The sequence below is a fragment of the Odocoileus virginianus genome, unplaced genomic scaffold (genome assembly GCF_023699985.2).
Source record: "Odocoileus virginianus isolate 20LAN1187 ecotype Illinois unplaced genomic scaffold, Ovbor_1.2 Unplaced_Contig_38, whole genome shotgun sequence".
Classification (NCBI taxonomy): domain Eukaryota; kingdom Metazoa; phylum Chordata; class Mammalia; order Artiodactyla; family Cervidae; genus Odocoileus; species Odocoileus virginianus.
Genome location: NW_027224355.1, coordinates 440,864 through 466,385, shown reverse-complemented (window position 1 = coordinate 466,385; position 25,522 = coordinate 440,864). Strand labels below are relative to the sequence as shown.

Below are 25,522 nucleotides of genomic sequence, written 5' to 3'. Positions count from 1 at the left end.
GATGGTTGAGAAATGGGAACATCGCTGTGACCAGTACATCTTCCATAAGGTGGAAGGTTTGAGTGGCACAGAAGGGCCACTAGCCCCAAAATATCACACTAGATCACACTTTTTCAAAGGGAAGGTGCAGGTTTGAAAGGTTTTTCCATTTGAAGATTCCTCTGAGAGCAGTGATACTTCAGACATTCTCTTAGCAGAGTTGCCTAGTGATAATGGAGCTTTTGGATTAATGAAAAAGCTTGTACTGATATATTTTAAATTATAAAGTGCCCTTCCATTCCTCATTTCCTGTTCCACTTTCTCTATTGGATAAGAGATGAATTTTTAGTGAAAAAATAAAAATGAGACTTGCCACAGGTTGGGTTTCCTTGGAAGCAGACTCTGAGATGGACACAGAGCATATTAGGTTTATTAGCAAGTGTCTTTGGTGTCAACTCCTGTGAAAGGGAGGGGCAGGAAAAAGAACTGGGCAGAGGGGAAAGTCTCTGTGTCATACAGGCCCAAACACAGCCTCAGAAAGTTCTGGAGCTTTGTTTTGGGTTGGGCCAAGATGGCCAGGCCTGTATAACCTTACACCCATCAGTGCTTGGATGCTGGCCACCTGGGCCAGGTGACTTTTTGCAGCTGAGGCACCTCCTTGTGCCAATGGCACTCCCAGCTGTTGGGGTAGCAAGCCCGTCACTGAAGGCAGCTCGGCATGGTGCACCAATGTGTCATATTATGATGCTCAGACTAAAAATGGATGATAACTAGGAATATATAGTGCAAAATAAAAATAAAAAAGCATGCCTGCTTAAAGTGCTGTTCTCATCTGCGCAGATTCATTCAGCAGGAGGAGCAACAGAGTGCGGCCTACAGGCCAACAGGTTCCTGTACCTGTGGCTGAGTACAGAGGCTGGGCTGAGACCAAGGCCTTTCCATTCGACCACGGCCATTCTTGCCATCTACCATGGCAACCTCCAGCAGACACGCCACAGCAATCAGGAAAAAGAAAAGCCTGCTTCTCTTCACTTATTTTTAAGAAAAGAAGTGAATTTATTTATTTATCCTGAATTTAAAAGCAATTTACATTTACTGTAAAAAAAATATGCATAGTGCAAAGGAGTAGAAGAACAGTGGGAAAATCACCCATGACTCCATCGATCAGAGTAATTGTTAACATTTTAGCATATATTTCCCCTAATCTTCTCTGATATATATGTGTGTATATATGTGCTACTAGAGCCAGGCATCCTGGAATGCGAAGTCAAGTGGGCCTTAGGAAGCATCACTATGAACAAAGCTAGTGGAGGTGATGGAATTCCAGCTGAGCTACTTCAAATCCTAAAAGATGATGCTGTGAAAATGCTGCACTCAATATGCCAGCAAATCTGGAAAACTCAGCAGTGGCCACAGGACTGGAAAAGGTAAATTTTCATTCCAATGCCAAAGAATGTTCAAACTATTGCACAATTGTACTCATCTCACATGCTAGCAAAGTAATGCTCAAAATCCTCTAAGTCAGGCTTCAACAGTACGTGAACTGCGAACTTCCAGATATTCAAGCTATATTTAGAAAAGGCAGAGGAACCAGAGATCAAATTGCTGACATCCGCTGGATCATCAAAAAAGCAAGAGAGTTCCAGAAAAACATCTACTTCTGCTTTATTGACTATGCCAAAGCCTTTGACTGTGTGGATCACAACAAACTGTGGAAAATTTTTAAAGAGATGGGAATACCAGACCACCTGACCTGCCTCTTGAGAAATCTGTATGCAGGTCAGGAAGCAACAGTTAGAACTGGACATGGAACAACAGACTGGTTCCAAATCGGGAAAGGAGTACGTCAAGGCTGTATATTGTCACTCTGCTTATTTAACCTATATGCAGAGTACATCATGCGAAATGCTGGGCTGGATGAAGCACAACTGGAATCAAGATGGTTGGGATAAATATCAAACTCAGATATGCAGATGATACCACTCTAATGGCAGAAAGCAAAGAGGAACTAAAGAGCCTTTTGATGAAGGTGAAAGAGGAGAGTGAAAAAGTTTTGGCTTAAAACTCAATATTCAAAAACTAAGATCATGGCATCCGGTCCCATCATTTCATGGCAAACAGATGGGGAAACAATGGAAACAGTGACAGACTTCATTTTCTTGGGCTCCAAAATCACTGCAGATGGTGACTGCAGCCATGAAATTAAAAGACTCTTACTCCTTGGAAGAAAAGTTATGACCAACCTAGATAGCATATTAAAAAGCAGAGACATTACTTTGCCAACAAAGGTCAGTCTAGTCAAAGCTATGGTTTTTCCAGTAGTCATGTATGGATGTGAGAGTTGGACTATAAAGAAAGCTGAGCACCGAAGAATTGATGCTTTTGAACTGTGGTGTTGGAGAAGACTCTTGAGTCCCTTGGACTGCAAGGAGATCCAACCAGTCCATCCTAAGCGAATCAGTCCTAAATATTCATTGGAAGGACTGATGCTGAAGCTGAAGCTCCAATACTTTGGCCACTTGATGGGAAGAGCCAACTCATTGGAAGAGACCCTGATGCTGGGAAAGATTGAAGGCGGGAGGAGAAGGGGAAGACAGAGGATGAGATGGTTGGATGGCATCACTGATTCGATGGACATGAGTTTGAGTAAGCTCTGGGAGTTGGTGATGGACAGGGAAGCCTGGTGTGCTTCAGTCCATGGGGTCACAAAGAGTCGGACACGACTGAGTGACTGAACTGAACTATGTGCTGCTGCTAAGTCGCTTTAGTTGTGTCCAACTCTTTGCGACCCTATGGACTATAGCCTGCCAGGCTCCTCTGTCCATGGGATTCTCCAGGCAAGAATACTGGAGTGGGTTTCCATGCCCTCCTCAGGGGATCTTCCCAACCCAGGGATCGAACCCGAGTCTCTTATGTCTCCTGCATTGCAGGCAGATTCTTTACCACTAGTACCACCTGGGAAGTTCATGTGTGTGTATATGTATATATACACATTTACTGCCCCCCCCCACCCCCCCAGTAGTTGAACTCATGCTGGACTTAAAGGAAGCATCAGTGTGTTGTGATTTAGAACATGAACTCTGAAGGCAGAAAGATCTGGTTTGAATTCTGTCCCTGTCACTTATTAGTGGTAAAACTTCCATTCATTCAAAAAATCACTATTACGTAGTGCTGGAAATATGAGGGTAAAAAAGAGAGATACAGCCATTCCTTCATGAACTCACATGGTGACCTTTCTTAGTCTCCACTCTCTCACATGGAAAGTGGAGATAATAATACCTACTCCATAAGGCTTCTGTGAGAATGATCTTGTTAAACGAGATAATGTATGTAAAATGCAGCACATAGTAATTGCTCAAAATTTAGCAGTTATTATCATGTATGTTTTGCTCTTTTCCGCTGAACATTATGTCATGGTTTCCCCATGTTGTGTCACCATGGGATTCCAGAGGATCTCACTGATTCTCATGAGATCAATGAAGATTAGGAGCACAGTGTTTAGAACTCCAGCAACTCGGCAGCACAGCCCTTCTGGGTTCAGGGGAACACTGTTTGCCCTTCTGCTTTCCAGTCCAGAGTGGTAAGGCTTCCTGAACCAAAAATCTTGAGATAGCCTCATCTCCCTTTCACTTCTTCCACCCTTCCATCTCTTTCTTTAGTGATGCCTTCCAGTCAGTTCTTTTTGTTTGATATACCTAGAGTGGGTTCTGTTTTCCTGTTTGGACATAAAAGAGACAAACATTGTTTCATTTTGGCTTCCAACTTTAAAAGTAATTCTAAGGGCAGTTCCCTAGTGGTCCAGTAGTTAGGACTTAACATTTTCCCTGCAGTGACCCGGGTTCAATCCTTGATTGGGGAGCTAAAATCCTGCAAGCCAAGCGGTGTGCCCCCTGCCCAAAAGTAACTCTAAGAAGTAGCTGAACATCCATTCAGTTCAGTTCAGTCGTTCAGTCGTGTCTGACTCTTTGTGACCTCATGGACCACAGCACGCCAGGCCTCCCTGTCCATCACCAACTCCTGGAGTTTACCCAAACTCATGTCCATTGAATCAATTGATGCCATCCAACCATCTCATCCTCTGTCTTCCCCTTCTCCTCCCGCCCTCAATCTTTCCCAGCATCAGGGTCTTTTCAAATGAGTAAGCTCTTCGCATCAGGTGGCCAAAGATAGTTGTAAAAAGAATTTGACTTGAAAAATGGGGCAGCTGGGGAAAAGCTGCAATAGTGAACAGGCATGTAGGTTAATAAAAAAAGGATTTAGCACCTGAAAAGTTGTTCTAAGAATTTGATCATTAATTTACCATCTCCACTGAGAAAAGAAGAAGAGGAAATTTCCTCCAAGTCACGGAATCAGAATCTTTTTTTAGGAAAAGCTTCCTTATCATAAAGCAGAGGTCAAATTTATGTAACCTTTTGTGTCTGGTTTTTTACATAATGTCTTCAAGTTTCATACGCCACTGCAGTATAAATCAGTATTTCTTCTTCTTCTTTTTTTTTTTTTGTCAAATACTACTCCAGTCTATGGAGGTATCACCATTTGTTTATCCATTCATCTTTTTTTTTAAATTTTGGCCACACCCCCATGGCATTTGGGATCTGAGTTCCTCAACCAGGGCTCAAACCTGCGCCCCCTGCATTGGGGGTCAGTGTCTTAACCACTGGACTGCCAGGGAAGTCTCTATCCATTCATCATTTGATGGACATTTGGGTTGTTCCCACTTTTTGACTATTGTACACAATGCTGGTAGTCTCACTAGATCTTGGAGTTTTATAATGAGAGGCTTTTCTTCTATGTTACTGGTTGGTTGATTGATTACTTCAGTGTTAAAATGTAAACTGCCAAGAAAGATTACACAGAACACAGCCATTAACAGCCATTTATAGGCTGGTTTCAACGAATTTATCAGGTGTTTTTTTCCAGAGCTACTCTTGAAAGGGAGAGGGTAGCAGAGCACTGGGTATACTGAATTTGAGATGATGTGGAGGGTGGGAAAAAGAGCAGAAGGGGAGAGTGGCATCCATAAAACGAACACTAGTCCTTGAACTTGCCTTGTTTAAATGCATTCATTTTAAAGCTTCCCAAGGAGGCAGAGATATTGCAACCATTCAATTGGTATGTTTACTTAGATACTCTTTTCTTTTAAAAAGAATTTTTTTGGCTGCACTGTTTACAGGATCTTAGTTCTGAAAGGTTGTTGCTGAACAGTAAGATGCCGGGATTCTTGGCCTCCGGAGAAGACGAATTCAATCCGGGGCCAGAGACAGGCTGGATCACTCAGAACTTTTGTGTAATAAAGTTTTATTAAAGTATAAAGGAGATAGAGAAAGCTTCTGACATAGGCATCAGAAAGGGGCAGAAAGAGTACCCCTCTGCTGGTCTTCAGCTGGATCTTATACAGTCACTGGCAGTCTGTTAATGAAAAGAAAGGAATGTCTTAAAACTCAGAATGGCACCAGGCCCCTCATCCATAAATTGCATTTTGTGATAATCTTGGCACCAGATAATTCATCCCAGGCCATAAAACGATTGACTTGAATCTTGTAGAAGGGCAGATTACCACACAAATAGTTTCGTTTACATAGATTAGGGGAACAATATCTGAGTATAACATACTGGTCTGTCAAGTAGTTTCTGAGCCATTTGGCAGAACTTAACAGAGACTGGGGTAAATGCATAGCATGTTAACATAGGTTAAGACAAACATTTCCATAAGAAAAATGTATTGGTTAACTCAATGTTTGAGAGCAGTTAGCTTTAGGTGAGACCATGTGTCATGGCAACACAGCATGTTAAGAGAAACCTCCTTTTAACTTTGTATAGGGAAGAAAAAAAATATCTAGTTTGTTTCCTCCTGCCGCTTAAGAGAGAGAAAAAAAAACGTCTGACACTTGCAGCCTATTTCCTCCGTTTGGAGACCCCTGGCCTTCCTGCCTGTTACCCTCTCATTCCCTGACCAGGGATTGAACTTGAGCTCTCTGCAGTGAAAGTAGACAGAGTCCAAACCGCGGAACCACGAAGGAATTCTCTAGTTAGATGCTCTTTCCTTGGAAGCCAGTGTGAAATTGATTAGTGAGAAAATAAATTTAGGTTTTTATTTGGTTAGTCTATGCAGTGTTTCCAGGAATTGATTGCCTTATTTATGCATGAGTAAAGTAACAAATTTTTTTTCTTTCTTTTCTTATTTTTACTTTTTGATTATGCCCATGTTCATTAGCAGTTTGGAGGAGAATAAGAAGGAAAATATAGCTTATGATGATTGGGTGCTCCATTTGTGTATCCTCACTGTGATATATATATATATATATATATATATAGTGTTTTCTATATTATAGGCTATCATTAATCTTTGTTGAATAGATGAACTCAAGTCAACCTGGTCATTTTCTAGCAATGTTCATGAAAAGAAAAGTTTAATATGTGAGAAACCAACAAAATTGGTTTAAGTGGAAGAGTTGGATTATTGATGGATGTCAACTGGTTGCAAAATCTCTGTCTCTTGCTAGTACAGTAATATAGTTGTTCTCTTGTTTTTGAAGGCAGTGTGTGTATATGCACATACTGTTTGTCTTGGGCACTGTGTCAGTCATCTATCGCTGCATAACAACCTACCCCTAAATTCAGTGAATTCCAATTATTTACTTTGATCATGAATCTCAAATTGAGCAGGGCTTATTACAGACTGGTGGTCTCTTCCCTGATAGCTCAGTTGGTAAAGAATCCGCCTGCAATGCTGGAGACCCTGGTTCTATTCCTGGGTCGGGAAGATCCGCTGGAGAAGGGATAGGCTACCCACTCCAGTATTCTGGTCTGGAGAATCCCATGGACTGTATAGTCCGTGGGGTCACAGAGTCAGACACGACTGAGTGACTTTCACTTCACTTTCACATAAGCTGGGGTGACTCTCCTGGGGCTGGAGGATACAATCCAAAAGTGACTCACTCATATACATGGTTAAGTTGGGACTGGCTATTGGTTCTTCTCCAGAGTGACCTCTCTATAGGGTGATTTGGGTTCCCTCACAGGAGAGTGGCTAGAGAAAAACAATGAGCATCCTGAAGAACCAAGCAGAAGCTATACTGCTTTTTTAATATATATTGCCTTTTATAATGTAGCATTGGAAATCACACACTGGCCCTTTCACCTTAGTTACAAGTCAGCCTAAATTCAAGGGGAGGGGACATAGACCCCCCACCTCTCAATGGGAAGAGTGTGAAAAACATATTGTAAGGAGGACATATAGGATGGGAGATATTGTGGCCATTTTGGAAAATACAGTTTGCCATAGGGATTATTTATGACCCTTCCCTACACCCCAATTTTGCAGGTTTAAAGATTTTTTACTATTTGTCTTTATGATCATTTCTTCCATCTGTCCCCTTTAAACTTGGTAGCAATAATATCTCAGGAGTTAACATTATTTAAAATAATTTATGTGTGGAAAATCGTTTTTTCAGTACAGAAGACACCCACTGAGCATTTTTCTAGGATAGATGTGTGTTCAGGCTAGGTTTATTCTTCTATATAATTCTTATCTCTGTCTGGTTTGGAGAAGAGACTTAACACACTGATAAGCATAGCCTTAAAATATAAGAGGTAAAATACAGGAACAAATATATATATATATATTTGCCTGGGGCAGCCTGAGTAAATTTTTGGAAAATTCTATGGCGTTGGTGGTGGGTGGATTCTGTGGAAAATCTTACAGACATGTGAAATAATAAGTGGTCTCTATTTTGGGATTATCACGGCAATGCAAGTTAATGATACATGTTGTGAGTGTGTGAGTGTGTGTGTGTGTGTGTGTGTGTGTGTGTGCCTGGTCCTAGTTAAGTTGGAATACTGAGGCCAGCAGTGATTTGGTCATGACTTTGTGTGAAATCCTGAACTTAAAATCAAAAAGCGACATATATATTTCCATCAGAGTAGGATTTTCCCTAACATTTTAATCAGTTTTCAAAATACTAAAAGTGTAAAGAATTGCACATTCTTACATACGTGGTGTGTAAATGTCCACATACCACCACCCAGATTCTATAATTAACATTTTACCCTATTTGCTTATATCCGCATATACTACATATCTACCCATTCATCCATCCCTCTATCCATCAATTCATCTTGCTTTCTTAATGCATTTCAAAGTAACTTACAGTTATCAGTAAACAAAGTAGCATATTTTGAGTTTTGTTTAAAAGTGTGGACAGTTTTCTTATTTTAATCTATCTTATAAAAATTATACTTGATGAAATCATGTGGACTTGATCTTTTATGATCATATCAAAAATGAGATCTATGAGAATTTAGTGAAGAAATTACTGGAGAAACAAACCGTATAAAGACTGTGCTCTGTGATGCATATTATTTAATGTGATTCAGATCATATCTTAGGCTTCACTTGAGAATCTAATAAAAACTTATACACATGGAATTGAATCGTTGTGTCTCTTGGTAGCAAAAAGGTTGACTAATAAATAAAATAAGCATTGTACCTTTTCATTTCCTTAAATATATTGGAAGCCATATTGAATTTTTATCCATAAAGCTAGTTAAGAATTTCTTTTGGGGAAGTGAAGCCAAGACTCAAGGCAATTGTACAGGTAGATCAGGTTCACTCCATAACTCTTATACCTTTTTATTCCAACCTGCCTCCTCCAAATGGTATAGCCTCAATTTACCTACCTGTTTGTGTTCATCTTTTTCTCTTTCTTCTTCTAAAAAATGGATATTCCTCAGATAATTGTCTGACTCCTTAATTTTCAACTATTGTATATTAACACAGCACAAAATGATGCTGAAACTCATTGATCAGTTTATTCACTGATTGTTCATTTAGCAAATGCTTAGTGAGCACCAGGTCCTGTGCTAGGCATTGGGAAAACAAAAATGAATAAGACATATTCTTTATTTTCAGTGCAAAGCCATTAATATGTAACATTGATTAGTATAGATGGCAAAAACTGAGGCCTACTAGATTTTTTTTGCACTTCTCCGTTGACAATAACTATATAATGGTACTAATCTTTGCTTCATTTTATGTTGTATAAATACCAAACAGGAGTGTGCACACAAGACTAATCTTTGCTTCATTTTATGTTGTATAGATACCAAATAGGAGTGTACACACAAGACCAATGTTATGCTAATCTAATCACTCATTATTATATCAGAACATTTCTAAAAGAGCAAGAATTGTTTTATGGATTTGAGAAGAAGCAAGATCAATGTGTTTTCCGCTGTGTATGTTTTTATATAACTAGCCCAGAATTCCAAGGCAACTTATAAAAAGGTCTATAAAATTGCATTCAGTGAGGTAGATATTAAACATAGAAAGTGAATGGCACAGGCATTTGATTACTTTTTACTACCTAGCCTCTATGAACTTATTTGTTTCCTTTACAAATTAAAAGCGGTGTGTTTTTAATTTTTCCACTTTTAATTAAAATCTTGAGATAGGATAATATTTAGTATAAGCTAAATCTCAGTCTATCTGCATATATTCAAGGGAAGGCCATCATTTGGGGCCATTTTAAACTTTCAAAACCCTTTGAGAGAAGGATATCAGTAAGGTGCTCATCAAGTCACCTTACACTTGAGCTAAATAAGTAAGCAACAGACAAAAAGGGAATAGATAATAGTGCTGCCTCTCTTATATACCTTTATGTACATCATTATCATTTGATTCCTATAAGAAGGTAGTCACTTTACTTTGAAGTTACTTTACTTTTACTGGAAGGCAGAAAAAAAATCTTCCTTGCAGAGCTGTTGTGGGAGTAAATGAGACAGTGTAAAAGAAGTTCCTGGCACACAGCACTGTTACATAAATGGTTTCTATTGCTGAGAGGGTATAGCTTAGTGGTTAAGGATTAGGCTTTTAGAGTTAATCACCTGGATCTGTATCCTGGTCCCACAGTCAACCACCTGGGTAAACTTGGGCACATTGCTACAAACCTTGTCTGTAAAATGGAGACAGGAACCACCAGCATCAATTATGCACTGCTGTATAACAAATCACTCCAAAACTTGGTGGCTTACAACAATAAACATTTGTTATCACATGGTTTCTGTGAGTTGGGAATTCAGGAATGGCTTAGTTGGATGGTTCTGGCACAGGACCTCTCAGGTGGTAGCTGTCATAGGATGTTAGCCAGGACTGTACTCCCCTGAAGGCTTGACTGGGGCTAGAGATCTGCTTCTTAGATGGCGCACTCACATGGCTGTTGGCAATTCTTTGCTGGCTTCTGATGGGAGGCTTCAGTTCCTCAGTCCACGATCTCTCCATAAGGAAGTCTTGAGACTGTCCTCACAGCATGTAGCTGACTTCTCCCATAGTGGGTGATTTCAGAGGGAGAGAGAGGAAGGAGGAAGCTGCAACACCTTTTGGGACCGGGTCTCAGGTCATGACCATCTATGGCCACCATTTCTGCCATATTTTATTTGCTAGAAGCGACTCACTAAATGTAGCCCATACTCAAGGAGAGGGGAGTTTATTAATAGTTCTACATTTTGACTGGCGGGCTACAGTCCATGGGGTTGCAAAGAGTCGGACACGACTGAGACACTAACACACGCTATCTTTTGAAGGGAGAAGTAAGGGTAAATTTTTGTAGAGATATCTTAAAACCACTGCATGACTTCAGAGGAATATTGGAAGGATTAAATGAGATAATCCATGCAAAATGTTGAGCACAACGCCTGGCACACACCAAGCACTCAAACAACATTGATTAATATTATCTCTAAAGAAAGGTCAGTAGACTGCTATTTAGCTAGGTTATAAATATGATGTCATCTGGATAAAGACATTAACACAAGAGAAAGTAATCTATTGATATTTTAAAATTATGTAGAATTGCGAATGTTCAGTAGAAACAGGTATCTGAGACAACAGGTATTTCTAACATACTCCTCTGGCTTTACGTCTCTTTCATAATTTATTGAGCACTATGTTGGGGGGAAAGGGAACTGGATGTGGAGGACTGCCCTAAAATCACCAGGTCAGGGGTTTCAGGACTATGAAATTATTTAGGCCAGATGAAGGATGCTAGGATTACTCTCCATTTTGTGCCCCAATTCTCACTGTTATTTTTCTGCTGCTAGCTAATTTTATAAATTAGCTGTCTTGCTTCTTTCAAAGCCAAAGACAGCACATCTCCATTATCTTATTAGATATTCCTCTTGAAGTAAAAAGCTCTTCTACACCAGTAACAGCATCTATTAGCACAGCCACACTCCAGCTCCCTGGATACCACTGATCTCAGATGATCTGAGCATTCTAGACTAAGGTAGACCAGGGAATCCACAGCCTTTCTAGTGGATTGAAAATGGGGCAGGGAAAGGGGGTGGGTTGGAGGAGGTTTCTAGATGTAACTGTTACCTGATAGGATTTTAAAAATAGCCAAGTTTCAGGCTTCTTCCTAGAAGGTTTATATTTCTCCAAGAAAATCCCCCACCAATTGTGGAGTCCATAATATTCACTGCTATTTATGCTGCCAGCCTGTGGTTGAAGAACATTTTCTGAGATGACTGCCATTATGTAAGATACAGTTCTGTAAAACGGGTATAATAATAAAAAAATAAAATGGGTATAATAATATTCTTAGCTGAGGGACATACTCTGGTCACCCCAGCAAGGTCTTCCTAGCACTCACCTCCACCTGCCTGAGGCCACTTATTGTGATTGCTTGGGACTCTTTGCCTGAGGTTCTTTCCCAGGCTGTGGGAGCATACTTGGCCTGCATCTTGGGAGAACTGAAAATTCTGGAGAGTTATTGCCAGGAAGAACTTCCAGCATGGTGGATAAACACCACAGCTTCTCATCTTCTGGGAGAGGAGAAGCTTCGCCATCTCCTGGAACTCCCTGGCCAATCCTGAGCTCCAGTCGCCTACAGAAGTCACTGGCTTGATAACATACCTATTATTGGCTTCCTTCTCTTCCCTGTCTCACTTGCCCATGCTCTTGGGATCAACTCTCAAAACCATGAACACTTTAATCCTTGTGTCAGGGTCTGCTTTGGGGGAAAACCAAACTAAGATATCACTCATAGGGTTGATGTGAGAGTAGAAAGAAATGGCCTATGTATAATGCCTGTCATAATATAATAACAGTGGCTAGCATTTCTTGATCAGTTTCTTAGAGTCAATACTGCTTTAAACACTTTACTTATATTAATTCATCTAACCCTGTGTTAATCTTCATAAAAACCCGTTAGTATCACTCTACTACAGATGAGATTGAGACACAGAGAAGGTAACTTGGCCAAGATCACACACTATTCAAACCATTGAAATCATTATTCAAGCAGTAAACATGGCAATATTCTTTCAGGATGCTCAAATGGTTCTTTGAGTTATTGGAGCTCTAACTTACTGAGTTGACCTTTGGAAATTTTGGCTTGTTTTCTGTGTATTATTGACAGATGGATAACAATATTCTGAGAGATTTTTTTTTTTTCCTGTTGCCTCTGCTTAGGAGGGCTTCTGTAGGGAAAGTGACACATAGATCCGTGAGGGGGAATCTACACATGTCATTCAGATGCCCTCTACACAGAGGTCAACTAGGGCCAAGAGTGGGGGAAAATGAGGAGAGCAGGGGACAATGTTCATGGGTTGTTAAGAGAAGAACTGATGGCTCCTTCTCCACTCTACTTCTTACAAACCCCAGTTTTGGGTGTGAGGAGTAAGGGCTGGTATGGGAATTGATCAGGCCCTCAAAGGAACTGGAGGAGACATGAACAAGGGGGGACCACACCCCCTGGTCACTTCAGGTCCCTGGAGCCACAATCCTAGCAGGTGACAATGGTGATGGCAAAAGGGGAAGAGGGATGGGATTTAATTCAAACACAACATTCAAGTAGACTAAATTGATTTTTGATAGCTACAAAAACACAGGAGTCAGAAAAGCTGTCCAAAATGTGAAGGGACAGAAAGGGCAAATTTGCTGTAAAAACATGGCTCAAAGTAGTCACTGAAGAAAAAAAAATTGCTTCCAGTTTATACCCCACAGAATTGAGCCTGCTCAACAATATAAAGTCCTTGCTATGGGCCAGTTATTCTGTGGAGCATTTCACAAATAGTCATTCACATAGACCTGTGAGGTGAGCACTATTATCATTTGTCATTATCCCTATTTTACAGGGGAGGAAACTGAGGCACAGAGAAGTTGAGCAATTTGCCCAAGGATATAACTAGAGCTGGTATTTGATCACAGGCAATCTGGCTCCCAAGTCTATGGTTTTAGCCATTAAAGCTACACTGCCTTGCCAACCATCTACTTTCGTATGGCATTCTATTCTGGTGTGGTTTTTCCCTCTTGGGTCTTTTGAGGCTGACATTTCTCTTCTGTCTACCCTGTTTGTGGCTAAACTTAGTGCCTGGAAGATAGGAATAGAGCTTTTAATAGTTTAAACTGAGGTACTGGACTTGCATTTCTAAAATGGCATTTTCCCAAATGGTATGAACTTTAAACAAAAACATGTAAGATCTGACAGTCTGATTTAAGCTCTGAACAGGGCCAGTGAATAAATAATGCTGACCTCTTCTGACAAACAAATTTATACATTGATTTGATTCTTAACTTTTTCTCCTAGATCTTAATTGTTTTATGAGGTCTAGGCCCAGATAGGCATTTCATAAATGCTTTTTGACAATGATTAGAAAGCTTATTTAGTCTTCAAGACTTGTTCCACATATATCCAGGGTAGAAATGTCCTACATCTGTATGACTACTTGTTCATTTATCATTGAGAGCCACAATAAGTAGCACACATGGATGCTTCTGAGGCATCTAATAGAAACTCAAATCCAAACTGCAAGAAAAGGCAGAATTTGTTTCATCAGACAAGTTAGTGGCATCATCAAGAAGCCAAGTTTTTTTTTTTTCCTTTCTTTTTTTTCAACTCTGCCTTATTTATATAGGCTTTGATCTAAGTCTGATTTTCCTCCTAGTAACAAAATGGCTGCCAGTAGCACCTGGGATATATGCTTCCTTATTCATCCAGCAGGATAGACAGGGAAAACCTCTGTCTCAAACCATAGGCTAAGTCCTTTCCTTTAGTCTAGTTGGGCCACATGTTGATTGGCTAAGAGAAATAAGCCCCCACTGCCCTTGGAAACATGGATAGCTGAACACAGTTGTGGTTCTATTAGTAGAAAGAAGGAGCAAATAAATGCTGAGGAGGTTCTGAAGCTGTTTCTTCATCTGGAAAAAAGTGACCTATCAGAGAATCTTACAGAGAATCATGAGGCTCAGAGATTATGTAGGGTTGCCAGATTTAACAAAGAGAAATAGAGAATGCCCAGTTAAGTGTGAATTTCAGATAAACAACAAATAATTCTTAGGATGAGTATGCACACCTTTTTCTACAAACACTACAAATTTACACATTGATTTGGTTTTTAAGCTTTTTTCCCAGATACTGATTGTGTTATGAGGTCTAGCACCAGAGGGGCTTTACAAAATTTTTTTTTCTTTTGACAGTGATTAGAAAGCTTATTTAGCCCTCTACCCTTGTACCACACGTATCTAGTATAAAAATACACACTTCTACTAAAAAATTATTCATTGTTTATCTGAAATTCAAATTTAACAAGCCTCCTGTATTTTATCTGGCAACTCTAAATGTATGCAAAGTTCTTGGCACATAGCAGGCATCCATTCAGTGTTAAGTATTAGTGTTCTTCCTAAATAAGAAAAGAGCTCAGTTAAATGGCAGCATGGTGCTTTTTAACTCTCATGAACATAGAAAATATATGCTGTTTATCAAAATTGCAATTCCCTGAACTGGATGTGACCCGAAGAACCCCTTTACCACTGCTCAAAATGAGATCAAAGCAAAGGTCCCTAAGTGGAAGGTCAGTGTTGCATACATGGGATGGCACATTATAAAGCATCTAATATTACCACTTAAAACTACATTGAATCTGTAGCACCAGATGTTTAGTTACTGGCTTTTCCTTATTTTATTCTGAATCTATACAAATAAACCAGTCTTCATTTGATTCAAAGGTAATGCTGCTACAATTCCTGGGACAAAGGCACTAATGTACAAGGTTGACAATGGACTGATTGCCATAGGAATTCTAGCTCCACATGGGTGAAGCTTGAGGTCCCAGCAACTGTTACTTTGCATCTGGAGGTGGCATTAAACTCTGTAAAGCTCTCTGCTGTTGCCTCTGACTCCATTTTCCCTCACTGCTCATTCACTGTTCCTACCTATAAAATTTTCTAATATGCTTGCTGAGAAGCTGAAGGTAAAGCAGGCACCTTCATTTCCTCATCAAATATTCACCACATTATGAAAAAGAAAACCCTACTGACTGGGCACTGAATGGTCAAATCCAGCATATTGTTACATATTGTTACCAGATTCACAACAGGAATAGATCAAGTGGATTTCATCCAGGATATCTAACTCCCATTACAGTACAGTACTGAGTATTTCTAATTTGGTGGCTGCTATGATCTCATACACTGCTTATTTTCTGTGCTTCTCCTATAAACCAGAAAAAAAAAAAAATCTCTTTTTCCCGTTTGTGTTTTAAGTGGGAATTATTATGCAGCTTTACATAGATTAATCTGCAATGTCTTTAAAAGTATTATTTGTCTTAGATTTCAAGAAGTGGCATTGGAAATGTATCTCCTTCCATGTCATCACCTCTTCATTCTTGTTGGAAGCCTGATCCATAGTAGGTATTAAGATCTTTACATTTCTACTGATTGGGCGATGACTTCATTGCTTTCATGCCGGCTGGGGAATCTTGTGTGGCTGAGCACTGGACCAAAGCAGAACTGTGGGTTAGCTGCTGCTGCCACAACAGCCATTAGCATGTATCCAGCTGCTGTGGAAGGAATCCTCAGGCTACTAGTTCTTTGCACCTAAATCACCCAAGGGATCGCAGGCTGATGGACGAGCGTATGTGTGAATGTGTGTGTGTGAGCACGGGCAGCTGCAACAGTTGGGCACCAGCAGCAATGGATTTCGATATGATTTTTACCAACAACGGAGATAAGCCACCCTCCATCCTTTATTTCCAAGCAGTGTCTTGGTTTCCGCCCCAAATGTGCTCTACCCTCTCTTCTCCGATCCCTCCCTCCCCCCACACGTGTCCCTACAGAGGGAGGCCAGGATAGCTGCGCTGCAGGCAGGATTCCCCTTGTTTTTCCGCAGTGACAGGCGGATTCCCGGGCCTCCTCGGTCCCCCACCCCCGCAGCCGCCCCTTTCTCAGTCACGATCACCCCCCCCCCCCCCCCCGCCCCGGCGTCAGCTTGCGGCTTGGCCCCGCCCCTCCCAGCCGCTCAGCCCGGGTTGCTAGGGCCTGGCGGGGCAACCAAACGTGGCGCGCGAGGAGGCGCGGCTAGCGCATACGCGCGCAGACGAGCTTATACAGGGAACCAGCAGTCTATTGCTTTGGGGACCAGAGCACGAGCCGCGCAGGCGGGGCGCACGAGCCCGAGCCCGAGGACGAACGCTCTCTCCTTATTGGTTCCAATCAGAAGTGGGCGGGACGGAGGAGGGACCTGTCAGAATCTGAGGCGCTTCTCCATTGGTCCGAATTGGACGGTTGGGGCGGGGCAGTTAGCAAATAAGGCTGCGCGTCGCCGGAGCGAGAGGGTGGGGTCGAGGGTTTCGATTAGTTGTTGCTGCCGCAGGGGAAGGTAGAGCGGTGACGGCGGCCTCAGGAGCTGTGGGGTCCCCGACTGGAGGTGGGGAACTCGGCGGGGTGAGTAGTGTCGTTGCCACCCGCTCGCCAAGCCTCCGTGTCCTCACATCGGCCTCGTGCTCACCCAGCTTCTTCTGAGAGAGGAGACCCACCCGGTCCCCCCGGGCAGACGTGAGAAGGGGCGGTGGCGCGGGTCCCTTCCGAACCGGGCGACGCGGTGAGGGCACCCCAGTCTAGAGTGGTTCCTCCTCAGCGCCCCATTGCGCCGCTGGAAGGGCTTCCCCGGCGAGGGACTAGGGCTGTATTTTGGGGTGTAGGGAGACGGGAGGGTATGAGGAGGGGCGGCGGGTCGAGGCCGCCCCGCGGGGCTCCTCTCAGCGGCCGGTCTGCGGCATCCCCGCCCCGTTGCCCCGGCGGCACGCGCTCCCTCGGGCTTGCGGCGAGGGAAGCCCCTTCCCGCCGGCGCTGAGGAGGAGCCTGAACGCCGGAGCCCCCCTCTCGAGTTCCGTGCGAGTTCGGGACCCGCCGGGGACTGCAAGCTTGGCCCCAGCCCTGCTGACCTTTGCTGCCTGCGAGGGTGGGCGAGCAACCCTCCGCCTGCCCCGCGGCTCCTCTACCTTCCCCCGAACAAGTTTCAGGCGTCGTTATGAAGTTCAAGACTAGCATAGTGGGGAGAAGCAGAAACTGGCCCTTTCCCAGACCTTCGTACCCTTTGGACCCTCATAGAAATTTAAATCCTGGGGTTTGGAACCATTTCCGAGAACGAACAGGTTCTGCTCGCATTGACAAGTTCTGTGCCCACGTTGGGGGAAAAAATAACCTGAACGTTTTCAGTGTAAAGGCAGATCTTCCTTGAGGGTTTTGTTTTTCGCTTCACTTGAGTGTTAAAGCACAGATGCCTGAAAAAGAAAAACCTGACCTTAGTATCTCCACAGTGAGATTAGACGGATGCTGTGATATTTCAATAGTTGCAGATCAGTGTTCTGTTGATTGAAATTTAAGCTGATTTTAGAAAGTATCGCAGACACGGAATAATTTCTTTCCATGCATTTGAATTAGGTTTGTTTGGATGTAATGGTTTATGTAGTTAATGTAAAGGATTACACAGATTAATTTGTCCAGGGGCATTAGACCGAAACAGCAGACATAAATATCAATATGTATAGAATAGAATTATCCTTTTAGGTAACATCTGCTGGAGTATTTACAGGTTGTTCCTCTTGCTGTAGGATTACCAAAAAAAAGCATCTTTACCGAGGCTATTCGAAATTACAGGTGAATGACATTTAGATGTAAATTTGTTTTTAATTTCTTTAAGTGTCATAAAATGTGAAGAACCTATGTTTACTTGTCCCTGTATATTTAGTGTTGAAGGGGGGGGTAGTATAATCATGCATTTAACAATCCAGTTAGGGTCCATTAAGAATAATTTTTTAAAAAAGATGTGCCTCTTTTTGAGAACATGATAGTTGAGTACCTTAGCAATCCTTTACATTTCTGTAATAAAAGTACTATTTTAGGTTTGAGCATTTTTGGCCGTTGACTCTGGATCGGGAGTAAGGAAGCCTGCAGCAGTATTACCAGTTTGACACCGCCAGTGGGTGTTTCTGTTGACAAATGAAGAGAAGAGATCATTTGGGAAGGAAATCTTTCTTTTCCAGGAGGGTGAGGGGTGGGTGAGGGAGGGAAGGAGCCAGAAGAGAGAAGCTGTAGAACTAAAGCTTCCAGCACAGTGTATGCTGAGCATTTCACAAGTACAAGGAAACCTAATTAGGAGAAAAAAAAAATTCAGTTTGGAAATAATAGAGCTCCAAAAGAGGAATGCTGAATAAAGTTAATAATCACGAGTGTTAAATAATCTACCATTTCAGAGGGGTTGGAGAGTCTTCAGTTGGAGAAAGTGTCAAATCCCTTTGAGTTGTCTGGCCTTCTAACCTAATCAATGCAAGGATTTATTTGATATATATGTATATATATATATATATAGAAAGCACTTCAGTATTCTGATTTTGCTTATTTGGGAAGTTTTCTGAGCCTAGTTTTTTTTTAAAAAAATTGGTATATTAAAAAAATAATTAGACATAAGCCTTCTTTCTCCAGAGAGGATTCGTTTTTTCTCCTGCTCAGACTTATAGTTTATTCCTGATTGAGGGGCTTGTGGTAGGGGTTTTTTACCCCTTTATCTCAGGTTTTTCGATTTTTTTACTTATGCAAGTTCCCTGGGCTAAAGGTGCCATTATTTTCATTGTGATTTTCAAGGAGTCATTTAAATCAGAATACTGTGGCATCCACAGTATTCCTTGGGGTTTTAAAAGAAAAGGCTCCCATTGAGGGAAATTGCAGGGCCATCTCGCATAGATGAGTAATAGAAGGTTGACTGCGAATCAGATATATTCTCTTCCAGATACGCTGCATTTAATGAGAACCAGATTTTACTTGGTATTTCTACTTTGAAGGTGCGGTATTGTTACATTGTAAACCGAAATACAGAGGTAGAGAAATCCTTCAAGTATGCCTCCCCCTGCCCCAACCCAGCCTCGCTTCATCACTGTGTCTAAGAATCTGCCAGAGACTCTTTCAACAATAGTTGCATTGTTGGAAATGACAGTGGCTTCTGTTGCAGAAATTTAACCTTTCATTATGATTTATGTTTCAATTTACTTTGTGATAGAAAATTCCAGTATATCTGAGAATATGGCTGTAGGAATTTGTAAGGAGGTGAGCAGAGAAAAGAAGCCTTCTTCAGTGTGTCTGTTAAAAATTCACCTTTTTTCCCTTTTTAGCTTGATAACTTTGGTGGTTATCTCCTTTATTTCTAATGGATATTAGCAAGTATGTTAACAAAGTATCAGTACTTCATTTTTGGCTGTTAGTGTGGCAGTATGACTTTATCATGTAATAGATTGATGTCAAATAATAGCAGAAGGCATCTAAGAACAAACGAATCCACATACTTAGATTCCAAATGTGAGAGGAATCCTTTAGGTAACCGTTAATTTTAGTAGAAGAATAGCAGAATTTGAAGTATTAAGTCACTTTTAAATAGAAAAGACTGTTTAGTCAGAACTTGAAATTTAGAATTTTAGATTCTAAAGTTTTAATTTTTGGCAACATCGAATTTCTTTCTTTCTTTCTTTCTTTTTAACATCGAATTTCTTGATGGAGACAGAACCTCAAAGATTCTTTAACATCTGATGATGGAAGCAGTTGGGTCACATGTTTCAACTTGAGAAAATAATGTAATTAAAAGATTATATTTTTTTGTTTGGGAGGGTTTTCCAATTTACTTTCAGTCTTAAACTCAACATTAGAACTATTTTTTTGGTGATGCATCACTTTAGTGTTTGGATTTAAATTCTTGATCGTTTCTAGAATGTTTCCTTTCTATAGAGCAGTGCTTGGAAGAGTGGATTAGTCAAAGATGTGGCCTCATTTCTCATTCACCTTTGTACAATTACTTCTTAATAGTGCCGGGTGAATTTGGGTACAATTCTATCAGTGGGAAATGAAAGCTGTGAGTGAGGACCTTCCACCTGAAGAGTCTGATAACATTTAGAGAATTCCAATTTGGGAATTAACAGAAAATTATTTTTATGCATTAGGTTAAAGGACTTAGCCCATTTCAGGTCTTTGGAATTGATTGTCAGCATTTTGAATTAAGCTCTTAGAAACATTTGTGTTTGAGATAGTTCTAATTAGGATCAAATTTGGGGTGTGGTTTCTCTGTTGGGCAGTCTTCTTTATAATAATTAAATTCTAATATTCTGTTTATTGAGCCTTACTGAATACTAGGTACTGTGGCAAATAATTTTTTTTCATGGATATATTAATATGTGTGTATGTGTGTTCTCATAACATTCCTATGAAGTAGATGTTTTTCTTATATCCTGTGGTACACTTGTGACCAAATGGGCTGAGGGAGAGAATATTTTACCCAGATTACCCAGCTAGTCAGCGGCTGAGGCAAAACTTCCATTGAAACCAGTCTGACTTGAAGGTGCGCTCTTCAAACCTATGCTTTCTTCTTCTCTTTAGGAATCCGATTTCCCAGACATGTTTTGAGCTCCCACTGCTCCTGGGGTGGTTACCCAAGGTATAAATATGCTTCCTGGAGTTCATAGGTTACATTGGCAAGGCTTTCTGACCTTTAGTCACATGGGAGGCTGGACTCAGCTCCATCGGCACTGATGGATTAGGACGACTGCAAGTTCAGACTTTTCTCAGAGGGTCATTAATTCTGTTTCTCATAAATGAAGGTTGTACATAATTCATGTTCCATTTTAACTTTTGACTGACTTTGATTAAATTTGCTACCGTAATAAAGGCTATGAAGTTATTCTGTGAATTCAGTTTTGTGGTTTAGGTACACTTTTTTTTGCAACTTTATTTTTTAATTGAATAATTGCTTAACAGAATTTTGTTGTTTCCTGTCAGACATCAACAAGAATCAGCCATAGATACACTTTTGAAGTAAAATGGCAGCTATTACAATCTGCAGATAGGTATCTCTTCTGTAATTGTAATGATTTCAATGAAATAAAATTTGGAGGTGAAGTCTACAGAGATATGTTATTGATGTTGCTTAACAATATGTAGGAGTTGGAGTCTGAAAAAAATTTTTCTACCTGAAAGTAGAATTTTCTGTTAGTTAAAGCCTCATGATTATGTATGTGTGTGTGTGTGTAAGCAAGACCCATCCTTAAGAGAGTTGCTTAGCTCAAAGGAACCCTCACAGGTCCATGTTAAGGAGGAAAGGGACTTACTTAACATCTTATTCTGTAATTGATGAAAATCACTTTTGCTGGTTATTAAAGTTAGAAAGGAGCTATGAATATTGTAGAACCTCAGGGCTGGAAATCACCTCAGCCAAAGCAGGAAGGACAGTTGTTCTACCAAGATGGAACCTACACAGAAATGTTGTGAATTTCTTTAGCAAGTACGGGTTTTGAATATGCATTTTTAATAGTTTTAGCGATGTATACTTTACATACCATAAAATTCATGTTTTAAGAGTTTAAGAGTATCGTTCAATGATTTTTTTTTTTTTTAGATTTATGGAGTTGTGTAACCATCACTGCAATCCAATTTTGGAACATTTCCATTACCCCAGAAAGATCTCGCCCACCAACGTGCATTTTTTTTAACCTTATTTACTTGCTTCCACCTAGATCCTTTTATCATCAGGCACTGATAAACTAAATCATGTAGATTTAAAAAGATATGTCTTTAAAATATATCTTCTTACATGTATTACAATTTCTTAGTACTTTTTGTATATTCAAAAGTTTTGCCTAAACATAATACATAGAAGAATGTAAAAGGTAGTACTGCAAGTGCCATCCATTATCTTGTCTTTGTGGTTTTGATTTGATTCTGTTTTGATCTTTTTTAAACCAGTAAATAAAATATAGTGCTCTTAGTGATATGTTGGAAAACAGGAATAAGAAATCAAGGTAAAAATAATATAATTTTCGTTGGGCAAGAAAAAATTCCTTTAGGATTTAAGACCAAGGACAAAATAATTGTTTTTCTTGATTTTAAGCCAATAACCTTGTGCATTTTATTGAGCTCTAATCCCCCTTGAGAGATCCATGCCTACAGTGCATGCTGGAGAGCAGGCTTCATTAAATTCAGGTACGCAAACGCATTGTCTACTTTTTGCATTACTTTAGACTGGATTGTTGAGGGATTTAGAAATAGCTTAACCTGCAAGGTACAGTAGCTGCTTTTTCCTGCCTGCATCATTTTTTGTTGTTGTTGTTTTTTAAAGTTACCCTCAAGGGTAGCCAGAAGAATTAAAGCTCCCTTGGGAACGAGTTGTACTGGATGGGTGGAATTCTACCCCTTTGGTTCCCCGGTGCTCTCTTTGCTCCCTGTTTTGCACGTGTAGATGGACACTGCTGATAGGATAGCTTGGGGATGTTATTTTTTAGGTACACATGATAGGGGAATGCAGTGGTTTGGTTGTAGGTAAAGTGTTTTGGAAACAAACTTTCATTGCTTTTAGATGAACATTTCTGTATGGAAAGTGACCCTTACAAGTGCCAGGCAGGTAAATCAATACCTCTTTGTGTGGTGGGTTGTGTCTGGATTTTTAATAACAAACAGAAAGGACACAGCACTGCTCTGATAATAATAGTTTACTGTAAATTCAATCATAACTGGCTTGAAATAATTTTACTTAAAAAAATAAACACCTGTTTAATTGCTATGATTGTGGGATTCTGTTGTTACTTTGCATTCTTTCCCAAGAGAAAGGCCTAATATCAAATATTAACAAATGAAGTGCTTTCTGACCTATTTGATTTAGAGGAGAGTAGTGATTTTGAAAGTAACAACTTTGGTTTCTGGAAGTTAGTTAACACAACATGGATGAATGCATTATTGTTTTGTTGTTTAAGACTGCTTTAAACTATTTTAGATAAGTTGCAGTTTTAGATCTCAGTTTTAGATTTTGTACTATGCCTAAAGATTAGGTTCTTGGCAGCTTGTAAAATCATATTATAATAATCAGATTAAGTACACACAAACACACACTCATGGGAGGAAGATAAAGCAAGTTAAAAAAGGTGATAAGTACCAGTTGAAGAAAACTTACTGACTTGGATTTGCCCCATTATGCTGATGTTGGCCAAGAGTAGTAGAAACGATAGTTTTCTGATGAATAGAATCTTTGGGAGATTATGAAAGCTGGTTCAGGTATGACGTATCCTCGAATTTATCTACATATCCTACCCTGGTTTTGTCAGTCACTAGTGGAATGTTTTAGGGCTTGTTTGGCTGGCTCGGTGGTAAAGGATCTACCTGTAGTGCAGGAGATGCGGGTTTGATCCCTGGGTTGGGAAGATTCCCTGGAGAAGGAAATGGCAACCCACTCTAGTATTCTTACCTGGGAAATCCCATGGACAGAGGTGCCTGCAGGGCTACAGTCTATGGGGTTGCAAAAGAATTGGACATAACTGAGCATGCACACACAGTGGGATGTTTGGAAAAGATTGAAGGCAGGAAGAGAAGGGGGACACAGAGGATGAGATGGTTGGATGGTATCACCGACTCAATGGACATGAGCTTGAGCAAACTCCAGGAGACAGTGAAGGACAGGGAAGCCTGGCATGCTGCAGTTCATGGGGTCACAAAGGGTCGGACATGACTTAGCAACTGAACAACAGCAGCAATTTTTACTGGTAATATTACCATTAAAATTTGAGATTAGCATTGCAAAGGAAAAGAAAAAATTTTATTTTAATTGTTAATAATTTCAAATAGTTGAGGTAGAACAAAAGCTCATTTTGTGCAAATTGGTGTTTTGTAATTTATTATTTCTTTCTAAGGTGACCTGTCCTATATCCTGAGAATCTGCCCTTCATTTAGATACTTCATTTAGTGAGTATCTGCTGTATACCAGACTGTGATAGAGTGCTGCATCAAAGGGAAGTAGGTCCTCAAAGACTCTGTGAACTTGAAATGGAGGCAGAGGAGAAGTACCAGGCACTGCAGGGCAGGGGGATCTGCCTTGTGGGGAGCAGGTAGGAAGGCCATGATGAAGAGGTAACATTAAGTGGGACCTGAAGGATGAGAAGGGCATGGTTTAGTTGGGGAACTAAGTTTTCCTGGCAGAAAGTGCAAATGCCCTCAGGCAAGGTGAGAGCTAGAGGCTTTTGAAAAACTGAACCTTTGAAAGAACTGAAAGAAATCCAGAATGGCTAGAAAGTAGAGAAGCAGGTGATGACGCAGAAGTAGACAGGGGCCCAGTTTTGAAAAGGCTTAGTAGGCCATCTGCTGGGTTTTTGAACTTGTCCTAAGCCTCCTGGGAAGCTATTGAAGGTTTTGAGTAGGGATGTGACACGAAATGAAATGCCACAAAAAACAAGAGTTTTAGCTCAAGGGAACCTTGATGATTTACCAAAAAGGTCATAATTGCTACAAGGTAAAATATTCTTTCCTCATCTCTTTAAAAAATTTTGCAGCTGCTTTCTTCCATCGTCATCTGTGATCTCTTTTCATTGTTTTTATAGAAATTACCTTCAGTTTTCTAAAGGCTCCCCCTTTTCTTTTATCCTTCACCAGTCTGTTAACCTTATATAGGAATGTCATTTCTATTTATAACTGAGTTAAAAATTTTTTCTAACAGTTTTAGCTCTCTTCCATATTTAAACTTAAGACTCTTTGCTGTTTTTTTCCCCCCAGACATCTTTATTTTTTTTCCCCCAGACATCTTTAATCTACTCAAGATTTTAATGAAACATTTTGCTAAATATCAATATTAAATTTGCTTTGTTCTTTTCTTTCCTCAAATACAATGTTTTATATCTAGTTTCATATTTTTCAGCACTTATGCTATTTCATATTTAAGGAAATCTGATTCGAGCACCTCCAGTGTTTTTAGAGAATTTTATTAATAATATTTAGAAGCACTAATCTTTATCAGGAGTATCATTTTCAAATCTGGTTCACATTATGTGGCTTTGCCATCTTTGATATTTAACTGACCTTTGTTGAGCTTATATGTATAAAAGTGCTCCACAGATTTTATTTTATATGTCCTGATTTGTTTCTTTCTCCTTCTACAATATGCATCCCTACATGCTCAGCTCATTTTTGGAAATCTTCAACTATGCTAAGTTTTCCTTGCCTTGATGACTGAACAAGCATTCACCCAGGGCTTCCTTGGTGTAAAGAGGTTAGTTTGTGACAGTATACGATGCCATTGTGCACTTCCCCTTCATGGATGCACAGAATAACCACAGCATCACCTCCTCCTTCAGATATTTCCTTTGAAATCTACATTGTGATGCAGTCTCTTAACGTAGCTCACTTTTGCCTTTCTGAATCATTTTATACCTGCTCTGTATTCTTTCCTTGTTGATTTTCTTTCCTCTCATG

The 25,522-nt window shown here is 40.3% G+C and overlaps 1 protein-coding gene across 2 annotated transcripts in view; it reads left to right on the top strand.

Moving 5' to 3' along the window:
- The first annotated feature begins 16,580 nt into the window (after window positions 1–16,580).
- CDKL5 (cyclin dependent kinase like 5) overlaps window positions 16,581–25,522 on the top strand; it is a 173,532-nt gene continuing 164,590 nt past the window's right edge. The window contains exon 1 of one of the 2 annotated variants that reach the window (XM_070464635.1): window positions 16,581–16,699. The gene's annotated coding sequence lies outside the window, so the exon portion shown is untranslated. The remainder of the gene's footprint in view (window positions 16,700–25,522) is intronic. The other variant, XM_070464636.1, reaches the window with a different exon arrangement.